The 23,296-nt window shown below is 44.9% G+C and overlaps 1 long non-coding RNA gene across 2 annotated transcripts in view; it reads left to right on the forward strand.

Annotated features, from left to right (window-relative positions):
• LOC121019905 (uncharacterized) overlaps nucleotides 1–23,296 on the forward strand; it is a 393,836-nt gene that overhangs the window by 43,937 nt on the left and 326,603 nt on the right. For both annotated transcript variants that reach the window (XR_005785807.1, XR_005785806.1), the window contains one exon: nucleotides 4,480–4,589. This is a non-coding gene — a long non-coding RNA (uncharacterized LOC121019905). The remainder of the gene's footprint in view (nucleotides 1–4,479; nucleotides 4,590–23,296) is intronic.

The raw sequence follows: 23,296 nt of genomic DNA on the forward strand, positions 1-23,296 counted from the left end.
GGAAGACAAGCAGGTGGCAACCTAGAAATTGGAAAAACAAGGAAGATGGCTTCTGGGCAGAGGCTGAATTAGGAGTAGGGGAGCTTCTCAACTGTTGTCTTAATCAGTTCTGCTTTGCTACTGATTAGAGGTTCAGAACTCCTTTAGAAGGACCGCCTGATCACTGAACATCTTTCTGCCAGCACAGTGTGGAAAAGCAAATTGAGATGTTTCACCCATGAAACGCTACTCTTCCTATTTTAGCTTGTCTGATTTTGCTCCTACCGTCTTCCCTATCTTATTGTTTGCTAACTGAAACCAAACAAAACACGGGGTGTTAAAGTCCTAGCTTCTCTCTCTCTCTCTCTCTCTCTCTCTCTCTCTCTCTCTCTATTTTATCAGCGTGAACTACTCTCAGAAGAGAGTGTAGTGATTGCCAGCAAAGGTTTGTTCTCAGACAGATTTAGGACCACTTCACAATCTGTCCATTATTATGTCTAAATGTTCACAGGAGCTACTTAGCTGTTTGTTTATTTTAAATTTATTTATTTATTTATTTATTTATTTTACATTTCATTTATCATTTTTAAATTTATTATTTAATTTACATCCAAGTTAGTTAGCATACGGTGCAACAATGAGTTCACGAGTAGATTCCTTAATGCCCCTGACCCATGGAGCCCATCCCCCCCCAACAACCCCTCCAGCAACCCTGTTTGTTCTCCATATTTATGAGTCTCTTCTGTTTTGTCCCCCTCCCTGTTTTTAGATTATTTCTGCTTTCCTTCCCTTATGTTCATCTGTTTTGTATCTTAAATTCCTCATATGAGTGAAGTCATATAATATTTGTCTTTCTCTGACTGACTAATTTCGCTTAGCAGAATACCCTCTAGTTCCATCCACATAGTTGCAAATGGCGAGATTTCATTCTTTTTGATTGCCGAGTAATACTCCATCATATATATATACATATGTACACACACCAAATCTTCTTTATCCATTCATCCATTGATGGACATTTGGGCTCTTTCCATACTTTGGCTATTGTTGATAGCGCTGCTATAAACATGGGGGTGCATGTGCCCCTTTGAAACAGCACTCCTGTATCCCTTGGATACAGTATCCCTAGTAGTGCAATTCCTGAATCATAGGGTAGTTCTATTTTTAATTTTTTGAGGAACCTCCATATTGTTTTCCAGAGTGGCTGCACCAGTTTGCATTCCCACCAGCAGTGCAAAAGAGATCCTCTTTCTCCCCATCCTCACCAGCATCTGTTGTTGCCTGAGTTGTTAATGTGAGCCATTCTGACAGGTGTGAGGTGGGATCTCATTGTGGTTTTGCTTTGTCTTTCCCTGATGATGAGTGATGTGGAGCTGTTTTTCACGTGTCGGTTGGCCATCTGGATGTCTTCTTTGGAGAGATGTCTATTCATGTCTTTTGCCCATTTCTTCACTGGATTGTTTGTTTTTCGGGTGGTGAGCTTGAGAAGTTCTTTATAGATTTTGGGTACTCACCCTTTATCTGATATGTCATTTGCAAGTATCTCCTCCCATTCTGTCGGTTGCCTTTTAGTTTTGCCGATTGTTTCCTTTGCTGTGCAGAAGCTTTTTATTTTGATGAGGTCCCAATAGTTCATTTTTGCTTTTGTTTCCCTTGCCTCCAGAGACATGTTGAGTAAGAAGTTGCTGTGGCTGAGGTCAGAGAGGTTTTTGCCTGTTTTCTCCTCGAGGATTTTGATGGCTTCCTGTCGTATGTTTAGATCTTTCAACCATTTTGAGTTTATTTTTGTGTCTGGTGTAAGAATGTGGTCCAGGTTCATTCTTCTGCATGTCGCTGTCCAGTTTTCCCAGCACCATTTGCTGAAGAGACTGTCTTTATTCCATTGGATATTCTTTCTTGCTTTGTCAAAGATTAGTTGGCCATATGTTTGTAGGTCTGTTTCTGGGGTCTCTGTTCTGTTCCATTGATCTGAGTGTCTGTTTTTGTGCCAGGTACTTAGCTGTTTAAACTCCATTTTCCGTATCTATACAATAGGTGTAATAAAACGGTGAAGTCACAGCTTACCCAGAGTTCAGATTTTAAATTAACTCAGAAGCTATAAATTGGATATAGTTAATGTTATTATTTGAGAACTCCCCTATCACCTATTAAATAGAGTACTGTTGGTTTTATGTACACAATTACACAGTATAGGTTAGGTGTTTGTAAATGTATAGCAATGCATAAAATAAAGTACACTATAAAAGAGACAGCACACATGCAAAATATAATTTTATAGTATGTCAGATATGCTATTAGATTGCTATTTGTATTTTTTGCTTTTTTCTCCCTATTAACATGGTTGAATTCACATATGATGCAACGCCAGTTTATCGCAAGGAGTGGTGAGGAATAAAAGAAATCATGTGTGATTGGCAAATTGCTAATCCCATGTGAATGATACAGGAGGTGATGGTAAAGATGATGAAGAAGAAGATGATGATAAAGATGATGATAAATGATGATGATTTGAAGATTTTAACCATATTCAGTTTCCTTAGGCGAATGCTTATTATTGTAGGGTTTCCCACACTGACAAAAAGGGGGAATATCTCAAGCGTAAGACAATATTCTTTCCATCAGTCAACAAAATTGATGTAAGTGTGCAGAATCTAATACTTAATGTACAGAAAATTGCAGCTGCGTCTTTAATTATACTCTGTTCAATGGCTCATAAGCCCAATGTACTCTCACCTGAACCGTGTGACTTAGATAGGGTTACACCTTCCACGTGTAGACGAAAGTACTTTGGTCTCTGTTGACGCGAAAGATCACGTAGAACAACGTTATTTTGTGGTTACAAGACATCAAACCACAGTGAACTTTAGTTCCCTAAATGACTCTTTAAATATTTAATATCATGTTGAAAAATGTACAAATGTAAGAGCAGAGAGCAGGTTAGAAGCTGGGAGGGAAGAACATCACAGATGAAGGACGAACAATGGGCTCTTTGTAGAATGTTCACTGGGTCTCCTTTTGCTGAGAAAGCAAATCACGTGGCTGATTATTTGGGCCATATCTGCAGATAATAAGCATTATTCTGCAATAATAAAAATATGCATTGTTATAGTCAGATGAGATTTTTTTTTTAAAAAGGGTTAATCTGGCCTTTTGAAAGTCCCTGTTTAAATATTAACTTTTTATTATGAAAATTATCAAACACATATTAAGTAAGGAGAAAAGTAGAATGATCCCCTTTTGTACCTCGTCAATCAGCTCCAACCATTACTGACATTTTTCCGCCTTTATTCCATCTTCACCTCACTAATCCCCAGCTCCATCTGCCTTTTTTACGTGGTGTATTTTAAAAAATGTTTAATGTGTTTTTTATTTATCTTGGGAGAGAGAGAGAGAGAGAGTGAGAGAGACAGAATCTGAAGCAGGCTCCAGGCTCTGAGTTGTCAGTACAGAGCCCCACGTGGGGCTCAAACTCACGAACCATGAGGTCGTGACCTGAGCCAAAGTTGGAGGCTGAACCGACTGAGCTACCCATACGCCCCTTCCTGGTGTATTTTAAAGCAAATCCCAGGCGTTGTCTATTTTCATTGTAAATTATTCAATATATGTATGTATCTTTATAGAGTAAAATTGTAAAAAAAAATGTAACCACAAATTAGTAATAACTTTTAATACCACAAAACTCAGTTGTAAGTCCCTTTTAAATAGTAGGGACATTAAAATTTTTTTAAATGTTTATTTTTGAGAGAAAGAGACAGAGCGCCAGTGGGGGAGGGGCAGAGAGAGAGGGAGACACAGAATCCGAAGCAGGTTCCGGGCTCCGAACTGTCAGCACAGAGCCCGACGCGGGGCTCGAACTCACAAACCGCGAGATCATGGCCTGAGCCAAAGTAGGATGCTTAACTGACTGAGCCACCTAGGCGTCCCTCGATAGTATAGGCATTTAAAACTATCAGAAAACCTTGCCTTTGGTAATAAACCTGTTTTGATGAATTGTTACACTGGTAATTCATATTAAGTACCCAATTCCACCCTGATTTTGTATATGTGCTGCCGAAGCGAGCACATTTCCACCCTGATTTTGGCAACACATGCTCTGGAATTGTCATGTTACACGTGGTGTAGATCAGCCTTGGCAAGATGCTTCTGTAAAGGACCCAGATAATAAACATTTTCAGTGTTGCTGTCCATCTGGTTGATCTCTGTTATGGCTACTCAACTCTGCCATTGTAAGTAAAAGCAGCCATAGACAATATGTAAATTTATGGGCATGGCTGTGTTCCAATTAAATGTTATTTACAACAAAAGGATTTGGCCCTTGAGCCACAGTTTTCTGTCCCTGGCTATGGGTTAAGCAGTCCGATCCCTATCCAAAGAAGGGTCTGCGCAGCCTGCGGTCCACGGTGCCTTGACTTCATGGTTGGAGAGCAGGCCAGACCTGTTCCCAGCATTTGGAAGATCTTGAATAGGTCACTTTTTGATTCATGGTTTGTCATTTATTAGATGAAAATGGAAGCGCCCGTCTTTCTCGCTTAAGGAGGTTGCTGCTGGACTGAATGAGATCAAGAATGTGGGAATGTTTACTGAGCCGTCGGTGCTGCTCAAATAACAAGGTACGCTTATCCATTTTATGTTGCAATTCTGGATGGTTCTCTGTCGATGATTCTTAATTACACATTGTTTCCCCCCCGCCCCGCCTTCCATTCTTCTTTGTAACGATGAAGAGCAAACTTGGATTCACCGAGCGCTTTTGCATATCTGCCAGGGAGAGTTGTAAGGGGGTCAGAGGGTTGACATGTGTCATCCTGGTTGATTAATCAGGTGCTATTATCTCAATTTTAATGGCAAAGCAATGGAAATGGACAAAGGTTCAATCGTGGCCCAGCACCCACTGGGAGTGAGTGACAGAGTCAGGACTTGAACTGTCTGACTCCACAGCCTTTGATCTGCCCCTCTGGTGACATTTAGGGTATCTGTCCCCTTTCTCCTTTTGGCAACAACCTGACCCTTTCATAGGTTAGGTGGTGCTTCCTTACCTACCTGAGTTCCTTTCATCTTCCCAGTGGAGACACTAAGTAACTCATTCAAGTCGCCACCCCGGATACCACCTACGCATCCTCAAAGATCTATTTCGTCGCCATTTCCCAAGAGGGACCCCTTATCCTGCAGACCGGGGCAGGTCTCTGCGTGAAGTGTGTTTTCTGTTACACCCTGTATTTGCTTTGCCATGCACCGCTCACTTCTGTAAACGAGAGGGGCATCATGGGAAAACCTGCATGAAAACAGAAATTATGTTGTTCGTGTTCCCCGCTCTATCCGCACACCTGGCCCATCATTACTCAAAAAATATCGATTGAATACATGTTTTGTTTTCCCCTCTAAAAATGCGAGGGATAGAAGTTGTACATGTTTGAGTGAAGTCTGCATCCTAATGATAGGTATTGCCCCGTGAGTTGAGCTGGTTGTGGGAACCTTCTTGCGGGGAGACTGTGAGGAATGCCAGTGTAGTGAGTCTATGCTGGGGGGTGTGGTCTCATAGATACCAAGCCTACCTGTGACCGCCAAGTCGCCAATTAGATGGAGGGGCAGTGGTGGGAGTGAGAGGGTGCAAATACCATGTATCTCCTGCCTGGGGAGGGGAGAGGTTGTCCTCCTCCTATTTGGGAATGTGAGAAGGCTGTGGGGGTGTGGGCAGTGGGTGAAGGTCACCTTGGTATTGCTCGTGAAAGCACCAAGGGAAAATGGCCTCAAAGGAAGGGAAACAGATGTTGCCAACTGAACTATGATCAGAGGCCGAATGGGTAACGGGAGTGTGGGAAGGGCTGGGTGTGAGAGAGGGAACGAGAAGTTCTCCGGTGACCTGGGTTTAGCAATTTCTGAACAGATACTTGGACCAATTCCACTGTTCCTGGATACTTCTATTCACAGGTTTTCTTCTTCCCCTATTAATTTCTGATTTGATTCTGCCCCTATTATCTTTAATTAGGGTCTTTGCCATTTTTCATCAGCAGGGGCCGGGCAGGCGATGCCAAGGTGCCCGAGGGCTCTGTGTGGGCACCTAGGTTAATGTCGGGCCGTGCTGGAGTCATAAAGTGTGCAAGAGTCACTCATTGGACCGGACCCCCATTTTATGTTTAATTATCTTAAACGTTGCAAGCTCAGCTCTTAGGTTTGCCAGGGTCTGTTGGGTAGAGAGAATGTTGATGGAGTCGCCTTTGAGTCCCTCCAGAGGGCCAAAGGGTAGACCCGAATGAGGCTACGAAGACCAAAAGGTCTTAACGGCAGGACTTAGGTGACAGAACCGGACAAAATTACCATCGGATCCGGCCTTTGCTGTTGAGAAAACATCCGGAGGCAGAACCTCAATTGAACCAACTGCTCAGGAGCCTGGGTATTTAGCGGACGTGAAACCGTCTGGGATGAACCCCTGGGATTGGTTTCTCCCTCTGGGTGTGTGGGGATGGGTCAGGGAAGGAACAGGTGAATATGGAAGCCCTCGGATGAATACGGCCTCGAATGATAAAATACGGCTGCAACGCACCGTCTCCTGTTTGTCTAAACACGTGTGCCCAGCAGTTAAAAGCAATGAGGAGGAAGGAAGTCTTTCACCAGGAAGAGCGGAATAGGGGAGTGGAGGCCCTGGGCCTTCACGTGGTACTTCTCCTGATTACTGACACCCGCGTGCTCATAGCAGCCCGCAGAGCTACAGCCACCAACCCCAGTATTTGTCACTGTCACTTCCCAAGTGCTTGGCATTGTTCAGGAAATTGTATGTGTAAAGCAGACCTGCCTGCGTCCAACTTCGACAAGGGAACAGCCGTGCAGGGGTGCTTGAAACTGAAACAGGCTTATGTGTCCTATGATGTGCCCCAGCAAGAGCCATAAATAATTGTGACAAGTTTTTTTTCCCATCCCATGTGACAGTCCTTGACTCTGCCTCCTGTCTCCTCTCCCCTCTGCCTCATAGACTAGACCTGCCAGGCTGTGTGATGATAGATGTTACCGGGCAGCAAATGACAGCTGGATAGATTTTTTAGTTGGTGCTTTAGAGGGAATCAGATATGCTGTATAAAGCAATAAAAAAAGCACACTCACAAGGTGGATTAAAAATAGCTAGCACAGCAGTAACCCACTTTGTTGTTTATCAAAAGTTAAATCTTACATGGTAAGTCCTAGTGATGTGTTAATTTTTCAGGGTTCTGTCAGAGTGACGCTGACGACAGCCCCTAAAAAAAAAAAAAAAAAAAAAAAAAGAAAAGAAAGAGAAAATAAAAGAACAGGGATAAAAGCCGTTGACCATTTCTGTATTTTATATCTATATATCTATATATATAGATATATAAATATATAGATATCTATATCTATAGATATCTACATATCTATATCTATATATATATATTTGTCTAATGGGACGAAAATACCTTCTTTTCTTCTTTAAATGGTATCGAAGGAGAGAATTGGGCTCTGGGTGCCGTGCCATATTGCTGTGATTTTTTTTTTCCATTCTTTTCGACCTTGAATTTAAAACATAAAATTGGAGACATTGGAGGTCTGGAATTATGCTACCCTTGTTCAATTAAATCATTATTATTATTTTTTAAGCATTGCTCGTCTTCCTCCACACACTGTATTGATCTAGATTCTGTGTAACAAATGGTCTGGTTTCCCAACCACCTTGGAAATGTCATGTAAGCGTCAACAAAACTACTTAGTGTATGTTTTATAAAGAATTACAGCCTCCTCCGGATTACTCAGACTTTCATCTCGGGCAAGCCGGCTTGGCTACCTTGCGTCTCGATGGATGTGCGGAGGTGCTAGGACATGATTCAGTGACCCGCCCCGCTCCCCAGTTCACATTCGCGACAGCCTGCCATGTGCTTAGTCACCGCATTTCTGTCTTCCCCTGCACTATACGGGGGGTGGCTGTGCTGTAATTTAAGAGTGCCCAGTATATCAGATCATGACTATTTCCCCCCTTGATTTTTCTGATGGATCACGTTAGCAAGGCTATAGCTCTCACCTGGCAGCATGTGGGCATGAGGAGGCTAGGAAGCACAAAATGTTTCTCAGAAAAATATGCCGTTCGGGCTACGTACCAGGCAAAAGGGATAATTTGAGTTCTGCCTCTCTAATTCAAATTTGGGGATAGTTCAGCATCAGTACGGTCGAATTCCCGGCAATATCAGCGGTGGTGTTTATTATTTTGATTGTTGTAGCATTATCTCTATAGAACAATTTCCATAGTAAAATGTACATTCTGTGGCTCTATCGCTCAACTGGTTCATTTTTTTCCAGCAGACATGAGTTGATGGGATGTAAGAGTGGCACGAAAGCATAATGAAATGGTCAACAGGGCAGGTTTGAGGATCCTGTTGCCAGAATTCAAATTCCATGTCATTTTCTTACTTCCTGGGCGGCCTTCGCGAGTTATTCCTGGGCGGCCGAATAACCCCCTGCGCCTTAGTATCTTTATCTGGAGAATGGGGGTGCTAACTACCCCATATAATACCGTTGTTTCGAGGGCTGAATTGTCTTGGTACAATCCCTGACAGCACGTGTTGAATAAATATCATTTTAGTTATTACAATAATTATTACTTAGTATAATCATTACTGGGGTGGTTTTACGCAGGTTACCCGCATCTCTCTGCTCCTCGTCTTTCTGATTTGATGACTGTGTGTCCGATGGGTGGATGGAAAGTTACTTTAGGAATGGAGCCCTCTCTGAGCTTAAAGAAACCATAACAATATACACTGATTCTGTGTAAGTAGTCTTTGATAAACCGTCCTAGTGTATGGGAGAATATTCTATAGATCACTGATAATGCTTTTTTGGCAAATATCATCTGTTCCTTAATGGGAAAGAATCTTAAATGAGATGCTTTGTGTAGACATAGCTAGCGGAATACTGAATTTTTTAAACGTTTATTTATTTTTGAGAGAGAGAGAGAGAGAGAGAGAGAGAGAGAGAATGCGAATGCATGGGTGAGGGAGGGGAAAAGAGAGAGGGAGAAAGAGCGTCCCAAGCAGGCTCCACACACAGCATAGAGCCTGGTGTGGGGCTCAATCTCACGAGCATGACATCATGACTGGAGCTGAAATCAAGAGCTGGCTGCTTAACCAACTGAGCCACCCAGGTGCCCCTACATGAATTTGCTAGTCAGACTTGCTTTTCTACTCTTCCCTGCTCACCATCTAGCTACCTTACGTAATGGTACCAAAGACCTCTTTGAGTTGTAAGCATAAGACATAGGCAGGTTATAATCTGCTTCCAGAATCATTGAAAAAAAATTTTTGCACTGTGATTCACAGTGAGGGATACAATCATTGTGACCCAGCATGTGCACACATACATAATATATGTGCATTGTGTTGAAGTGAATGTTCCACAGAATGCTAGTTCTCCTTCCCACATGGGATACGCTCTGGTATTTTCTTTTTTTTTTTTTTTAATTTTTTTTTCAACGTTTTTATTTATTTTTGGGACAGAGAGAGACAGAGCATGAACGGGGGAGGGGCAGAGAGAGAGGGAGACACAGAATCGGAAACAGGCTCCAGGCTCCGAGCCATCAGCCCAGAGCCCGACGCGGGGCTCGAGCTCACGGTCCGCGAGATTGTGACCTGGCTGAAGCCGGACGCTTAACCGACTGCGCCACCCAGGCGCCCCACTCTGGTATTTTCAATTCCTTTCTCTGTCATTAAAAAAAATTTTTTTTAATGTGTATTTTTTAGAGAGAGAGAATGAGCAGACTGGGGGCAGAGACAGAGGGAGACGCAGAATCCGAAGCAGGCTCTAGGCTCTGAGCCGTCAGCACAGAGCCTCATGCGGGCTCGAACCCACGAACCCTGAGATCATGGCCCAGGCCAAAGTCGGCCGCCCAACCGACTGAGCTACCCAGGTGCCCCCTTTCTCTGTCATTTTTAAAAAGTAGTGCTCTAGACCAGAAGTTGGCAAACTTTTTCCTGTAAGAGGCCGGATAGTAAGTATTTTTGGCTTTGAGGACTAACTCCCAACCACTCAACTCTGCCACTGTAGAGTGAAGGGATCATAGACCGCACAATCAGATGAGCATGACTGTGTCCCCCAAAAGACTTTGCTTATGGGCACTGAAATTTGAATTTCATGTGTTTTTCTTGTGTGTGTCACGAAATAGGACTCTTCTTTTGATTTTTTTCAACCATTGACAAATATAACAATTGTTCTTGAGTGGGGGGGGCGGGCAAGATGGGTCAAGTAAAATGGGAGACATAGGCTTCCACTTACGGCAAGAACAAGTCAGGGGGAAGAGAGGTAGCTTATGGGGACCAGGGCCAATGGTATCGTAACGGTGTCGTATGGGGACAGATGGCGGCTCCCCTCGTGATGCGTTGTGCACCTGAAACTAATGTAACATTGCATGTCAACCATACTGTGATTGAAAAAAAAATTAATGTAAAAATCCACGGAAACATGGATGGAAATTAGATTCTGTGTTTTCAAAGCATTATTTTTTTTTTCTGAAATATTCAACATTGTCTACGAAAATTATAAAGCCAATGCAAAAAATTAGTGAGTATTAAAAATACTAACATTAATGGGCATGAAACATTTTATTTAACTTTTTGAATCTACGTAAACCTTATTCTATATGTCAATAAAGTTTAAAACGACTGAAAAAATAGCCACCATCCTTAACTTGCAGGCTGTAGGGAACAGACAGTGGGCTGGATTTGGCCCCTGGGTCGGAGTTTGCTGATCCCTGTGGTAGTCCAGTGAATGGACTTGATGAACCCTAGTTTATAGGACACTCTTCCTGAGTGTTTTCCAACGCGACTTTGAAGAGATAGTTGGGCAGGGATGTAAATAGTTGCTAGTGGAAAGCCAGCATCGTTGTTCAAGTGGATTTGTGAGACCCCAGAGTGAAAGAAGATGTTTACCTTTAGCAGAAGTTCTGTGACCCAGTGGCTTACCCCACACCCCATGACTGTGTAAAAGCGGTCCCATAAGGCTGCCACCTCCTGTTGTTTGACCACCGACACACTTCACAAAACATCTCTGGGACTTGGGTTCGGAGTGATATCCTGGTGGGAGCCCTATTTCAAAGCAGGAATCTGGGGAGTCACCCTCTTTCACTGGTGGCAAGCGTTATGCATAGGGATGCACGGCACTCATGAGTGAGAAAGTTCTTTGGCTGTTAGTGGTGTCTCAGTTAAGGAACCCATTTTGGAGGCTCCTCTGTGCACAGTACTGCATAAAGCACAGGGACAAAGTGACAAACCTAATTCTGTATTCTTGGGGGGTTTACAGGTGAATTTGAACTTGGTTAAAGGCAACAGGTCAACACATACACACACGCACGCACACATACACACACACATACACACACAAACATGGTCTCATTCAAACGGGAGCCTCAAGTGTTGCTAAGATCACAATAGGGGTAGCAACGAGAATACCTACAAACATTTTACCATTTTGTAGTTTTCCTGTTGTTTTTACATAGGTCATTTTGTTTGATTCTAACAACAGCTTTGTGAGATGGAGTAACTTCTCTGAGGTCCCACCTTCAGTGAGGTGCCAGGCTGAGGATGCAGGTCTTAAGAATTCTTATGGTTTCCACTAACAGTAGTGGAAATACTTTGAAAAGGAGGAAAGTGTCAAGTGGGTTCTAGAAAGTCTCATGGCCATAGATTCTCAAGAGAATCTGGAGATTCTCCAGGTGTACTGCAGCTGTATTTGTGTGTGTGTGTGTGTGTGTGTGTGTGTGTGTGTGTATGTGTGTGTGCGCGCGCGCGCATGCACACCCTTACACAGGTAATGTTGATTTTGGAAAAGAGCACAGGAGTGGAAATATAAGTTCTGTGTAGGAGACAGCAAAGCCCTTTAAAAGGACCACCGATGGTTGCTGAATTAAAACCAACCAAGGAACCAACCCACCAAACCAATCAAATAACTCTTTAAGCCCTGTCGCCCCCAAAAGGCAATTCCAAGTGAGAACCCTGGAGTTAAAATTCACCTCCTGGGGCGCCTGGGTGGCTCAGTCGGTTGAGCGTCTGACTTCGGCTCAGGTCATGATCTCACCGTCCGTGAGTTCGCGCCCCGTGTCGGGCTCTGTGCTGACAGCTCAGAGCCCAGAGCCTGCTTCGGATTCTGTGTCTCCCTCTCTCTCTGCCCCTCCCCCGCTCATGCTCTGTCTCTCTCTGTCTCAAAAATAAATAAAAAAAAACATTAAAAAAAATTAAAAAAAAAATTCACCTCCTAATAACCACCCTGGCACCAGCTTCCTGTCTCACAACTGTCGGATGGTCTACTGTGAAACAGTTCGAGTAACATAAAAACTACCATCAAATCCTTTGACGTTGTGTCTGAAATTAGCCAGCAAATTAGGAAACGAGGAGAAACATTGTTCACCTTTGGCCTGTCCCCAAAAGGTGAATTGAGTGCCAAGTCCCTTTATGATTCTGTTTTCTCCAGGAGAACTTTCATGAAGATAATTCATCTCTGTTGAAAAAACATTTCAGCAGCCTTGAAAAAGAAGGTTTGCGTAGTTCAAGAAGATGTAGATAAAGGGGGCCCAGTCACTTCAAGTTTTTGGAAGTCGAGAGGGCGCCATGGTTTCAACTCTATGAGTAGTGGAAAGAGGCGACAACTGACCTGAGGTCATGGCACTATTTCCAGTGAGAGAACCCCCCGCTGCTTCGAAAAAGGGTGCTGCACATTTAAAACTCCTGTCTCCTAGTGCCTGGGGATTAAGTGTTCCGCACAGCCCCTGGAAATCTGTAATGTTAACAGGTTTGATTATTCTTGCCAGCGTATGCCTACCTTCCACAATTTTGAAAACAGGGTCGAGTGAGTCGCTTGCTTTGTTTTCTGTTTTCTGTGTTTCGCAGCGTGAGTCTATGAATTAATGTCAAGTGCAGCTGACTTAGGGAGTTAGCGGTTTGCGCAGCGATGCCTCGGCAAGCGAGGCTCTTGGTTAGGTCCCAGCGAGGCCTTCCTGCCGGCCCCATCCCAAGTAACCTCCACCTCTCAGACACTCTTCAGTACATCTTCCGGTCTTAATTCCTTCATGTCCCTTACAGGAGCCTGATGTCATCTTGTTGATGCATTCTCTACTGCCTGTGTCCATATGGTCACTCCTGTGAGAGCACACCCCCCCACCCCCAGTTCTGCATGCGGGGTCAGCAAACCATGGCCCGCGGGCCGTATCCGGCCTGCTGCCTGTTTTGTGTGGCCCAGAAGCTAAGAATACATTTTATATATTTTTAAATGGTTGGAAAAAAAAAAAAACCATCAAAAGGATAGTATTTCGTGACCTGTGAAACTTATGCGAAATTCAGGTTTCAGTGTCCATATGGAAAGCTTTACTGGCACCCCGCCACGCCCATTCATTTATGGATTGTCTGCAGCTGCTGCAACACACAGACGCAGAGGTGAGGACTTGTGATAGAGACGGTCTGGCTGCCACGGAGCCTAAAATGTTTCCTGTCTGGAGCTTTGCAGACAAAGTTTGCACACCCCTGCTGTGTGCCCAGCACCGTGCTGGGTAATGCATAAGCGCCCAATAAACGTGACAGGCGAATGAACCAAGAGCCGAGTGTGGGGCACGTTATTTCCCATGTCCCTTCCCTGCCCCTAATAAACAAGGAAAAGGAACAGATGACTTTTGACCGCCCCCAGTTCAGCAAACTTCCCTTCCCCAAAATGTCAGCTCTTAATCCCCTTAATAAAAAGGCCCGTGTAACCGAGAGAATACATTCAGAATCCTCCGCAGTACAAGAAGACGGTCTGAAAATAACAAGGGGAAAAAAATGTACTAAACGCATCTGCACACACACAAAGTTGCTAGGGAAACATAGCAGTTCCCTGCGAACACCCAGCACCATCACATTTATAAAGAATTGACAAGGGCTGACCTTTGTCTTCTCTTTTTCTGCCTGCTTTTTACCAGGCACAGAAGAGCCCTGTGGCTTGGATGATGCTTTTGATAGGCAGATTTTTGGATTCTGTGCTGTCTGCCGGATGAGGGGCTCCTGCTTTACGGCTCTGCTAAGACCTAGAAAAATCTTTTATGAGTGTCACCTCCAGAACGACCCAGTCTATGCAATTGAAAGGTGCATTTTCACATTGGGATTTGGCTTCTATAGTCCTGAGGCGAGAAATGACATATTTTGTTGCATTATTTAAATATTCCTGCTGAACACCAAATTAAAAATATCCATTAAAGGTTTATTTGATATCTTCCTAATTATTGCCCATTGCACATTTGACAAATTCTTTACACATTTTAATAATTGCGACTTTCTTTGGAAGTGACACAAAAACAATTACTTTTTAGAAATTCCACTGTGTATATGCTTTTGAAACTACATAGCCATTAAAAACAGTCTGTCGAATTAAAGGTTGGGCAATTAATTAAGTGCAAATTCTGTAAAACTGGACCAAGGAGAAAATTCATCAAACCTATGAAATATGACCTATCTTGTCCAAAAGACAAATATGTTTAAACAAAAGATGAAAATTGATGACAAAATTACGGGTAGCAAAATGCACACAGAGCAAATATAAGACAGCTGTACTTGGTTTCTGCGTGTTGGGTTTACCCTTACAGGATTCATGATTCATTACCTTCATGGTCTTGTAAAACTTTGCGCAGTTAATCTCCAAAGTACTGTATCTGGAATAATAAAAGTTCTCAGGAAGAGCATGGAAGGCTGTTATATTAGCGATTTGCTGGTCTGTAGAGGAGCCTGATGAAATGCAACCCAGTTTGGGGACAGGTAGCCCAAGGGGTGGGCCCCCCGAGGAAATTGAAACCCGGGTTGCCCGCGTGGGCGCTTCCTTCTGTTTCTCTCCTTTCGGAACTTCTGGCGTGGCCTTGCCTTCCTTCCTCACTCACATGAGTTTTCAGTATCAGAAGCCCCCACTGCACGTTCATCTAGAAAGGACTCTGCCCATGACAGGGCTTTGGCTCTTACCAAAGTGACAGTGCTTGGCTCTCACCATTGACAACTGCCGGGTGCGTTCCGAGCGTCCATCGGGGGCGACCAGGAGGCAGAATGGTGTTTACACGGGCTGGGTCTGTAAGGGGCCCCGCGCTCGTGCATTACAAGTTCTGGGTATTACACTCACTGAGCGTTCAGGGTCAAGAATCCACATCAATCCTCGTGTGAGGTGGACGGAAGAGGGAGGTGGATTTTCGGGCGGTGGGGATTGTTAAGGATACAAGGCTGTTATTTCCATATTAAAATGTAATGGTCTCATTAAAGTTAAAACCACTGCTAAACTTGATTGAGTAAATTAGTTAATTAACCATAGCATCCAGAGCATTCCTCCGGGGCATACCTCTATTCCTCAAGATGCTGAACTCAGCTCAGAGTATCTTATCCAGGGTAGTATGATAACACTCATTGTGGACTGACTTATGGCAGAATCTGTTAAAAAAAGAAATCAAACGCTACAAGGTGAGGGTGTTACTCGGTGTTAAAGGAATATGAAAATAGCCTCCAACGAAAGAATTTTATTTTTATGCTGAAATCTCTCAAGATTTTCTTGATTAAAAAAAAAGCACCTGATAAGCAGTTTGTGGAGTGAGTGTTTTAGCCAGCAGACTAGAGGGCTTTTTTTCTTCTTGATTATTCTGCCTCACTTTCCTTCTCTTTGCTTGAATATCCAAAGATATCTCTGTGGGGTCAGACAGAACTTTTCCAAAGCTTTTTTTTTTTTTGGGGGGGGGGGGTGGTGTTTAAGTAAGTGTTTTGAATCAGGGTTGCAGTGAGTTTTTGTGGGTGAATGAATGGACGGGGCAAATTTAGGAGACATCTCAAATTTGCTTGCTGTTTCAAGCCTGGTCTTGAAATGTCAGTTCTCATTGGGTTGGCTACCCATGACGCAGACGGCCGAAGGAACCATTGGAAGAAGTTCCTGAAATTTGATGGCAGTCAGCCCAACTCCTGGTATGTCTTAGTTTCTGCAAATATACAATAATAATGGTAAGCAACTACCTCCTCGGTGTCGTAAGCGTTAAATGCGGGAATACATGTAAAGTGCTTCGAACAATATCAGGCATATGAAAATTCCCAGTAAGTACTGACTCTTATTAGGGTCACTAGAGTCAGTAGAGAGAGGAGGGTGGACAGGGATGAAGAATGGTCCAGAGGCAATGTGGCCAGAACATTTGCTCTGCTCATCACCTCCCAGATAGGCTTTTCCTTGGGTGCTGTGTGCACATAAAGGGGCCAGGGAATCAATCTCCAGACACTGAATGGCCAGGAAACCTGGGTTTTATGTGACCTGTCTTTTTTACCTGCTCTTCTTGAACATAACGAATGGCCTAATCAAAGCCTGGGAGGGAGCGGTATTTGGGGTAGGGTCCTGCAGGTGCGGATATAAAGGTTGACTCTCAGAAAGACAAGTCTTGTAAATCCAACGCGTAGAGGGGTCCGCAATAAACAGTAAACCAGAACCTGGACGTGACTGATCTTCTCACTCCATAGATACATATGGTGCCTATTTACAGATTTAAAAAATATTTAAACAATTTTTCATAACTATTAAAAAATAGAATTTTCTATCTCCTACCCATTTAGGTTCCCCTAAAAAGGAGAATTTGAAGGATTTGAAAAGCAATCGTTGATTTTTGCTGTTAGGGCAGGGAACATAGTGAGAGGTTTGAGAAGAGGACACAGAAAAGGGAGGGAAACGTATGAAACGGTTTCCAAAAAGTCAACCAGGTCAGATGAATTATTTTCTAAAACTACAGGTTTGGAACGAAACCCAGGTAGCAGGAAACCTGCCAAACTAAATGACAGACCTGTAAAATGAATGACGGCATTTACCAGGCGCTACATAACCTCTCTGTAACAACCGTGTGACGAACGGGCTGGTGTTATCCCCATTGTGCAGGTGGCCAAACCAAGGCACAGAGGTTAAAAGACTTGCCCAAGGTCGCCAAGCTCCCACGCGGCAGTGTTACGATTTGAAACGATACAGTCTGGCCTCAGCGCATCTTGTTACCCCTCTGCCCCGCTGCCTCGGTTTCAGTGCCCCTCGCCGAAGGAGGGAGAGCTTCTTAAGTCCCCGTGCCTCGCTTGCCAGTGTGGCTCAGGGGTCGGATGGTCTTGGCTGTTAGCTCCTGCTCTTTAATTATTCTATGTGTGATCTTGGAAAAGAGTATTTATCTTCTCGGAGCTTTCATTTCTTCACCTGTGACATGAGGATAATAACGGGGACTATCTGCGGGTAGGTAGGAGCTGCCTCCCTGGTGTCTCCAGGGCTCACCTTGGAAGCAGTTTGCTGTTTGAGAGGAGACTCTCGGGCCCGCTGGTAGCTTCTTCTTTCAAGCATCGGCATCTCTGCCTGGAAGTTCTCTCTGCCCAGCTGGCAGTGCTGGAGGTGATGCCCCCAGGCGCGACCTCTAAATCATGGGGGTGGGAATTGATGGATAAACATCCCACATCCTCACCCCCCCCCAGGGGGATGACACTTTGTCCCACACATCTCTCGGGGGGGGAGGGGGGATCCTGAGTTAGATTCGGCTCCAGACACCCCAGGTGGCAACCAGCTTATTATAGCATCCTTTATGGCTTTCCTCCCTTCCACAAGTCCCCCTCCCAAGCCTTCGCTAGATTCCCGCCCTAACTTCTCAAATAAATGCCTTCTTTCCAAATCCTTCGAGTTCCCCTTCGGGGAGAACCCGAACAAAGGCACCAGCTTTTAGGTGGGTTAGGAGAATTCAGCGAAACAATGTGTTGTAAATAGTGGACGGCTGGCATGTTGCAAATGCCCAAGTTAGCCATCCGTCTCATTATGTATCGATCATGATTTCATTATCGGAAGATACGACTGAATTGAGAAGCTGTCATAAAGAGTCTGGTTCCCTTTCCTGGATGCTTGACGGCTGACAACTTTTAAAACTCACGCAGCCTTTTTCTCCTGCCCCACATCTGGGCAAGCGGATAAGAAAGCCCAGGCGATTCCTACTTGGTTGCCGGCAGGAATTTTCGACCACACATGGAAACCCTCGTGGAGATCACCTCTAGACCACCATAAAAACCCCAAGTCACGCTCCTTTCTTTGTTCTCCCGAGGCCTTTTGGACCTGCTCCAAAGCCTCCCCTGCTCACCCAGAGAGCCTTATTATGCAAGTAGTAAACCTTTTCATACGCGCCTGGTACGTATGCGGTGTCTTCAGTCTGGACATTTGAACCAGATTTTAGGTGAGCGTCCATCCTGTTTCTGTGGAGTGGCCACAATAGAAGCAGGTCTGGTCCTTACCACAAAATGCACCACAGCACTCCCTAAGATAACAAAGACATCTGGGAGGTTTGAACATTGGTGTTATTTATTCAAGGAGGGGTTCATGGGGGCAGTGGCGAGGGTTCAGGGCAGGGGTCTGGAGCTCAATGGCAGAGACTGAAGGGATGAGTCATGGAAGGCTGAGGAAGGTCGAGACATCGATCCGCGGAGAGTGAGCTCACCATTCCCTTCTCAACAGCAAGAATAAACAGATCTGGGATTCATACACAGCTTTTGCTTAAAGGAAGGTGTACCTTTTTGACTGTTGCAACACATTCATCGGACACGGACACGGACTGGGATTTCCATGAGGAGGCTTGGTGTTCCAGGGCGCAATCTGCATTGAACCTTACAGGACAGAAATTTATTTGGGGCTTAGGCCAATGGGCAGGGTAGAAATACTGATCCTCAGAATGCAGCAAGACCATAGATGTTCTAAATTCGTATCCCATCGTTTGTGGAAAAAGAACCTCCATTTCGGTTTTCGTAATTTCAGACCAGGTTGCCCCGATCCAGGGCACTGAATCAGAATTATATAACTTAGGTCCTCTTAGGTCCTCACCTCTCCAGTCAAGCGTTGGCACGTGTGTGCAAATTTAAAGGAAAGGCTGTTTGCTTCATGATCCTGTGATCTTTAATTTTAACCTTTAAATTTAACAAACATTTCATCCTGATAACTTCTTAATGGACAACGAGGGAGAATTCTTTCCAAGACTGTAAAAATCTTAATTTCACCCTATAGGTTTGTTTTAACTAATAAAAAATTCTGCTTCGTATAAACATTTAAATGTGAATGATGTTAGTAGTCAAGGATACTGTGCAACTAGTTGCTGGAAACATTATACAGATTTATAGATTTCGTACATTTCTGCACATTTAAAACATGAATGAAGTTAGGATGTTACAAGTAGACTTTTTATTTCAAAAATTGCTTTAAAACCAAGGCACTCCTTTATACAAAAATTACAGAGAGAGGGGCGCCTGGGTGGCTCAGTCGGTTAAGCGTCCGACTTCGGCTCAGGTCACGATCTCGTGGTCTGTGAGTTCGAGCCCCGTGTCGGGCTCTGGGTTGATGGCTCAGAGCCTGGAGCCTGTTTCCGATTCTGTGTCTCCCTCTCTCTCTGCCCCTCCCCCGTTCATGCTCCGTCTCTCTCTGTCTCAAAAATAAATACACGTTAAGAAAAAAAAATTACAGAGAGAGCGCTCATGAGAGAGACACAGGTGACATGTATAGGCTCATGGTTAAAATGCAATCAGAACAAAGAAGTATTTGGCAGGAGGAAAAAAATATCAGAATCCCAAGATGTTCAAATTCTGGCATCCTTGCTGCAATCGACAGTGCTCGCTGGGGAGACAAATTAGAGCAGGTTTTTTGTTTTTAATTGGGAAGAGAGTGGGCATGGACTGAAATAAAAGTAGCAGAATGTCATTCCCTCTGTGACAAGTGGGTGCCTGTGTTCACCCTTGTTCCCTTGGAATTCCCATCTCCTACACACCGGTGGCTCCCTCTGAGAAGCTTTAAGTCTCAGCCTGAGGGATCGCTCTCACCACGGGAATGTGAGCCCGTGCTTGTGGGCACAGTTGGTACATAAATATCTGAGCCTTCTTGCCCTTGTGTAGGAGACTTCTGGGTTGTGTGCCATAAGTCTTCCCAAAGCCCTCAGTAGGAAGGAACCCCAGTTGCTCATAGCATCGCTCATTCATTCATCCTTTCTGGAAGGGCTCCTACCCTTTGTTCACTGCCTCCCTCATATTCCCCTTCATCATGATCCTGGGATCACCCTCCAGTCCTTGTCTTTCTGGGGAAACCAACCTAAGATAACTTCCAGGAATGCATTTGTCTGGTGTCCATTTTTTGCATCCATCCCTCCTTTCCTCTTTCTCCCCTCGTATTTTTATTTTTTAAAAAAATGTTTATTTATATTTTTGGAGAGAGAGAGAGAGAGAGAGAGAGAGAGACAAAGACAGCATGAGTGGAGGAGGGGAAGAGAGAGTGGGAGAGAGAGAATCCTAAGTATGCTCCGTGCTGTTAGCACAGAGCCCGATGCAGGGCTTGATCCCACGACCTTGAGATATCACAACCCGAGCTGATATCAAGAGTGGGAGACTTAACCCTCCGAGCCACTCAGGCATCCCTTCCCCTCATATTTTTAGAATTTTTTAAAAATATAATTTATTGTCAAATTGGCTTCCATACAACACCCAGTGCTCATCCCAACAGGTGCCCTCCTCCATGCCCATCACCCACTTTCCCCTCTCCCCCCGCCCCCCATCAACCCTGTTTGTTCTCTGTATTTAAGAGTCTCTTATGGTTTGCCTCCCCCCTTCTCTTTTTGCAGCTGCCCTCCTATTTTTAATACCAGCTGTGTGCACAGTGTTGGTGGAGGCTAGGAAGCTTCCAGTCAAGTAGACGCTAGTGAGAGAGACAGATAGGATAGTAGATACCGAGTTCAACCTTTGGGAATTCAACGAACACGAAGTATGAAAAGTAAGAGACAGAAATAATGATTTCAGTGGCTGTTATTCCACTCATAAATGCAGACCCTAGCTGGAATATGAGGTGGGAAGAGGAAGCTGGGGTTTTCTCAGGAAGCCTCGGGTTGTGTGTACCTCTCAGAGAACATCTCCTGTTGAGTGCGATTTCTCACATCTAAAGATCCAACATGCTTCTGTTTTTCTTGCAATGTGGTCTTTAAACGCGAGCCAACTACTTTATGAGGGGCCTAACCGAAGGCACAGTGGTTTTTTTCCCACCACGGGAGGAAAAACTAGCTGTGACGGTCTGGGTGAGACTGTCTGTCCCTCTGTATCACGGGACCTTCGTAAGGGATTTTGAAAGCTATTTTCTCCTTACATAATCTTTGCTCCAGGCTGATTTTCCAACCTGATTCTCTGAAGATGTGACTCCACCCTTGTCACAGGGCAGCGTGGTGGATGTTTTCGGGAAGGCCTGTGCTGACACAAGCCTGCAGACCCGTGGCCCCTGGTCAGCCTGGGGAAGACGTCTCAGAGCAGGTGGAGTTTGGACGGAGTCTCTGAACCGAGGCGCCATTTGCCCAGGGTTTGGCAGAAGAATCTAACCCAGCTCTTAAACTTTTACCGCACAGTGTCGGCTTTGCCTTCCTCAGTCCCTCTACCCAGATCTTGTGGATTTCACCGAGATCTTGTGGATTTCACCGCCGGCAACATTGTAGACCGTCTGTGGGGCGTGGCTTGGAGACGATGAGACAGAGATTCCTCCACCCAGAGGTTCATTTCAGACCTCTGATGCGTGGACAGAACAACCCGGTGGGGCACTTTCCTGCCTGGCTGTCGTGTCTCCAAAAGATGTGTTAGGCATGTCAACCTACGAGCCTGGGTTACCTGAGAAGCAGACGTGGGGCAGGGTGGACACACATGAGCTCACTGGGGGAAATACCTACAGAGGACAACAGGAGGGTCCTGGAGAGATGCGGGGAGAGCCACCAGCCTGCGGGAAGGGTCTGACTCAGGTGAAGAGAGGTGGGACGGAACCTTCTAGTGAGTAGCGCAGTTCTGAGAACGTTCGACAAGGCTGATGAGCCGCAGCGGCCTGGTGGGCGAGGACCAGTCTCCTGGCCTCAGTACCCTGCTGCCTCAGTCACGGCTGGGAGCAGCCTGCGGGAAGCGTGGCCTCTGTGAGAACGTGGTGGCGGGTCAGAGCACAGGGTCTGGGCTTGTGCCCCACTGTCTGAGAGGCCTGACTTCACGGCCACCGTGATCGGTGCTCCCCCGGCTGTGGAACACCTACCACAGAGAGTACTTGAAACAGTTTTAGGTAGTGCGTTGAATTGTTTGGTATTCAGAATATTCTTTTGATAATTCTCATTCATTCTGGTACATGCAGGAGAAAGACTCAGGTGGATGTTATCGTTTTTAATTCCCCCCCCCCCCCCCCTTTTTAGCAATAGGCAAGCCTCAGGCTTATAAACTTTAGCAAGTTACAGTATCCAGGTAACACTGAATACTTGTATTCGCCGTTTTGTTTTCATGGGTATTTATCATCCTGGGGGATTTCAGTGCATCTCCATTTATGGCTGATGATACTGATTTTCAATTTCTCCTATTCAAACACTTTTTTTTTCTTTAAAAGTAAATCTAAGCAAATAAATGGTAATCAACTTAAATAAAATGGGAAGTAACTCAATGGAGAGCAGGGGGTCTTGGGGAGGGGTGTGTGTGGGGGGAGCTTATGGCGTGTTTTACAGATGCCTGCAGTTTGGATAACCTTGACTTAGGTCGGGGTTAAGACCAAGTAACTCGCTCGGTCCGGCTTCTCTCAAATTTTCGTAGCAAATGGCTCCCCGCCTCACCATTTTAAGTTATACCCTTTTCAGTCTCGATGGGGTCACTGAAGGGACTGTCCGGTTTGCCAGTGTTTTCTGCGATCCCGTGGCTGGAGATGTTCACGCTGCTGCTCATCCTTTAAACAAATCCCCAGAGGACACATCCAGCTTGAATTTAGTTCTAGGGGGATCAAAAGTATTGTCTCTGAACGAAGGTGTATACTTTTTCCTGTCAGGAAAAGACAAGTATACCTGTCAGGATGCTTGCCTTACCTTCTAGAATCCTTAGGGCTGAATTTACTGCTTTTCTGTTCGCATCTGTTTCAATCTGGCATCTGAAAGCACACCCTCTCTCTAGGTCCTTCAGAGGACTCTGTTATTTAAAAAGATCTGCAGAAGTCTCTCACGTCCCCACGCCCTACCAGATGGTTCCTCCCATGGCCACGCGGACTGGCGACCTGCCTGTATCAGCTAGAATAAGCAAGGTAGCCCTCCGATCATAAAGCAGCCCCCAATGTTAGTGACCTAAGAACAAGAAATGTTGATTTCTTGCTCAAGCCTCATGCCTATTTCAAGTGAGCTGGGGGCTCGTTCTTAAATCTCCTCACTGAGAGAGCCTCCAGACAGAGCCTTTATTACCCGCATGGTTTTTGGTTGTGAGGCCAGGGGAACAAAAGAACGTGGGTGTTTATTCATATTATTCAAAAGGCATCACCAGAAAAGGGACGGAGGCCACGTCCG

The sequence above is a fragment of the Herpailurus yagouaroundi genome, unplaced genomic scaffold, assembly GCF_014898765.1.
Source record: "Herpailurus yagouaroundi ecotype Mexico unplaced genomic scaffold, PumYag 246, whole genome shotgun sequence".
Taxonomy (NCBI): domain Eukaryota; kingdom Metazoa; phylum Chordata; class Mammalia; order Carnivora; family Felidae; genus Herpailurus; species Herpailurus yagouaroundi.